A 4,512-nucleotide genomic window follows, 5' to 3' on the forward strand; every position below is an offset into this window, starting at 1 on the left:
AAAACCAATTTCATATATCAATGCATTTTCTGTAAAGCCAGCAAAACTGTTCAGGTTTTTGGAGTGGGGTAAAAAGACATTCAGGTCATATCTAGCAAACTCTTTTTTCATTTTAGTGGAGGAAAATTTAATCAATGAGCCAATAAACACTCAGTTCCAAATGCCAATTCCCTATCAGGATGAACTTTTAGATATCTGCCCAGCTCCCATATTGCAAAGTCAAATATGGTGGATTCTCACATAAAAACTTTTCATTGGAGGAAATACATACCAGATCAGAATAAGATTTGAATTGTAATTAAGGCGATTTTCCCATTCCCCCCCATTTCATGCTTCCTACAGCCAACAAGATCCCTTCCATCTCACTTCCTTCAATTATGTCAACATATGAAAGGAACTGCAGATCTGCTGGCTCTGTTCATGAATTCTAAATAATAAATTATTTTAAACTGAGATTAATTATTCTAATTCTAATTTAGAACCCTAACTCCTAACCTCCTCTCTAGGAATATGGTATTTTCCACAGTTAAGGGAACTTCATACGCAGCACATTATCCCTGAAATCACTTTTCTTTAGGAACTAGATTTCCTAAACTAGTGTTGCTTCATCCTCAGTGGATCATGTGTCTACATATGCTGCTAAATCTGGTGTGGTGGAACATAAGTTTAGGTGGAGTTTAAAGGTAGAAAAGTATGTCAAGGAAGGAAAGATAAGGTTGCTGACGTAACAGTTCATAATTTCTAAGTATGAAGTATGTCTAAAACTGGGTTTTTGTTTGTCTAGTTGTTTGTTTATGGGGCTGGGAAGTGAACCTAAAACCTTATTTTTCTTTCATATAGGCAATGATGGGCTAAATTCTAGAACAGGTGGTATTTTAGTCTAAATTCTTGTTTTCTTTTATACTCATACATAATCCAGCAAAGACTAAGCCTTCCCAAGGCAGTAAATGAGGCTCTACTAACCATAACTGAAATACAAGGTAAACCTTAGTGAAACTAAATTGGAGCATTAGAAACTTACCATGAGTTCTTATTACCAGTTGGAACATCTTCTGCGTATATGCCCAGGAGAGGTATTGCTGGATCTTCCGGTTGTACTATGTCCAATTTTCTGAGGAACTTCTAGACTGACTTCCAGAGTGGTTGTACAAGCTTGCAATCCCACCAGCAATGGAGGAGTGTTCCTCTTTCTCCACATCCTCACCAGCTTCTGCTGTTACCTGAATTTTTGATCTTAGCCATCCTCACTGATATGAGGTGGAATCTCAAGGTTGTTTTGATTTGCATTTCCCTGATGATTAAAGATGTTGAACATGTCAGCAAGATTTTTCTGAAGGGTCCCTGATATAGCTGTCTCATATGAGGCTGTGCAAGTGCCTGGCAAATACAGAAGTGGATGCTACAAGTCATATATAGGATGGAACACAGGGCCTCGAATGGAGAAGCTAGAGAAAGCACCCAAGGAGCTGAAGGGGTCTGCAACCCTATAGGTGGAACAACAATATGAACTAACCAGTACCCCCAGAGCTCGTGTCTCTAGCTGCATATGTAGCAGAAGATGGCCTAGTCAGCCATCATTGGAAAGAGAGGCCCCTTGGTCTTGCAAACTTTATACGCCCCAATACAGGGGAATGCCGGGGCCAAGAAGTGGGAGTGTGTGGGTAGGGGAGCAGGGTGGGGGAGGGTATAGGGAACTTTTGGGATAGCATTTTAAATGTAAATAAAGAAAATATCTAATAATAAAATAGAATCAAAAGAAAGAAAGAAAATTACCATGATACATTGTTTTGCTTTTTTTTTTTTTTCCTGTCTTGCTGTACTTAGCTCATAATGACTTCAAGGTAATTTTGGGTTTTTGTTTTGTTTTGCCTTGTCTTTAATGTATTTTCTTTCTTTTTAAAATTTATTTATTAATTTATTTTTACACTCCAAATTTTATAGCCAACCCCCTCCCACGTCGTCCACCTTCCAACTCTTAACTGTTCCACATCCATTACCTCTTTCCCACCCCCATCTCCACAAAGATGTCCCCACCCCCCCCCATCTCCCACCCCACCTGACCTATAACTTCTTCGGGCCTCCAATCTCTTATCCAACTGATCATGATTTAGGAGATTCTTCAACTATGGATGAAAATGTTACCCCTACCACAATAGCAGGGTTTGTAGACAAAAGCTCTCTTCCAGCTAACTAGATGAAAAGATACACACTGTGGTAATCCATGTGACCCAAAATGGGCAAAAGCAAAAGACTACCTGCCCCCGCCCCCCTCCAAAGAAAACTTTCAGACCTATGAAAAGGACAATACTAATTTAAAAAATGTGTTTACTTAAAAGCATTCAGAATGTCAACAAAACAGCTGTGATTTTTTTTTCAATTACAGAGTGGTATTCAGTTAACAGAACAACAGTTATCTTTGTATAAGCTGCAAGAGAGACACCTGAAGATGAAAAAGAAAAACCCAAAAATAAAACCAAAAGAAAAAAAAAACCAAAGGAACAAAACCAAACTACTGTCCCCATATATAACTAATATGTGTTGTGCACCAACAAGAACCTGCTTTAAATTTTCATGCCAATTTACAACCCCCAGACTGTACCAGGCAAGGTTAGTGGCTATTGAAAATACTACCAGGACAGGGCTATCTAAAGACACATTCGGCCGGGTGGTGGTGGTACACGCCTTTAATCCCAGCACTTGGGAGGCAGAGGCAGGTGGATTTCTGAGTTCGAGGCCAACCTGGTCTACATGTAAGTACACTGTAGCTGTCTTCAGACACTCCGGAAGAGGGCGCCAGATCTCGTTACGGATGGTTGTGAGCCACCATGTGGTTGCTGGGATTTGAACTCTGGACCTTCGGAAGAGCAGCCGGGTGCTCTTACCCACTGAGCCATCTCACCAGCCCCCCAGCCTGGTCTACAAAGTGAGTTCCAGGACAGCCAGGACTACACAGAGAAACCCTGTCTAGGGGAGAAAAAAAAAAAAAGACACAGTCGGTAGTGTGTTAACTATACAGAAAAAGACATTGTACAGTTTATTGTTATTTTGTCTTTTTTTTCCCCCAGAGCTGAAGACTGAACCCAGGGCCTTGTGCTTGCGAGGCAAGCGCTCTACCACTGAGCTAAATCCCCAACCCTGACACTGTACAATTTAAAATCAAATCTTAGACAGCTTTACATTTCAAATTTTTCTTTAAAAGAAGTGAGTTGTGTACAAGGAGGTTAAGTGCTTTATAGATAAGAAAATAAAACTGTGCCAGAACCAACTTATTCATCATTATTATCTTCTTCATCTTCATCTAATTCTTCTTCCTCCTCTTCCTCATCCTCTTTATCCTCCTCATCATCTTCCTCCTCCTTCTTTTCTTGATCTTTTGCACCCCCTTTTCACTGCATCACGTTTTCCTTTAGCTCTGTAGGCAGCAATATCCTTCTTGTACTTCTCCTTCAGTTTGGCAGCCTTCTCATAGGGCTGCTTGTCATACACTGCAGTGTTGTTCCACATCTCTCCTCATTGTTTTGCAACATCACCAATAGATAAGCCAGGATACACTCGCCTTTGATTTTGGGGTAGTACTCAGACCTGAACAAGAAGAAAGCCGAGGGAGTCCTCTTGGGTGCATTGGGGTCCTTGAACTTCTTTTTGGTCTCCCCTTTGGGGGGGGGGATGTAGGTTTTCATTTCTCTTTCATAATGAGCCTTGTCAGTCTTCGGCATAACTTCAAATTTCCCCCCTTTTTTAGCAGCCATGGTCGTCCACCTCTCTGAGCACTTCTTGGAGAACTCTGAGAAGTTGACAGAAGCATCCAGGTGCTTCTTCTTGTGTTCCTCCCAGCAGGTTTGCAAAAATAAAGCATATGAAGACATTTTGCCTCTCAACTTCTTAGGATCTCTTTTGCCCATGTTTAGTTGATTTTCTTTCGCGAGGCACAGAGTCGCCCAGTGCCCATCAGGCTCTCGCTTTCTCTTTGAAGTGTTCTTTATATTTTCAGAATATCACTGTAAGGAATCAAACACAAAAATCATTCTCACACAGCATGCACATATGAGCAAAGTTTGATAAGGAATCCTGGCAATGAATACAAAATTGGGCATAGAGACTCTGGGTTTTATTCCCTGCACTCTGGAGACAGAGGCAGAGCTTGTGGATACTGGAGGTTCCTTAGGAGACTCTTTTTTAAGTCCCTCAAGACTTTGAGGGCATGGGAATGCCACAAGCAAAACCTGAAATGTCTGTGCTTAAGGTTATGTTTCATCTCTAACTCTGCCCAGACTAGGAAATTCAACAAACCAATTTTACACTGCACACCCCAACACCCCACATGTTTGCTACTTGCCTAGAACGAAACTGGACTTAGTAAGAAGCTGTAACCAAGTTCCTGTCCACCATCTTAGATTCTCAAAGATTAACCATAACATCTTATAAGGAAATCTCTGCCAACTGACTGAACGCCACAAAGCAAAAGAAAATTGAGAGGCTGGAATTAAAGTAGTTTGACAATGTTGATAGAAT

At 40.9% G+C, this 4,512-nt stretch overlaps 1 pseudogene; it reads right to left on the bottom strand.

Moving 5' to 3' along the window:
• Window positions 1–3,266: 3,266 nt before the first annotated feature.
• LOC147004102 (high mobility group protein B1 pseudogene) lies at window positions 3,267–3,956 on the bottom strand (annotated as a pseudogene).
• Between the last annotated feature and the right edge of the window lie 556 nt (window positions 3,957–4,512).

The sequence above is a fragment of the Mus caroli genome, unplaced genomic scaffold (genome assembly GCF_978045245.1).
Source record: "Mus caroli unplaced genomic scaffold, Mus_caroli_1 scaffold_6, whole genome shotgun sequence".
NCBI lineage: Eukaryota > Metazoa > Chordata > Mammalia > Rodentia > Muridae > Mus > Mus caroli.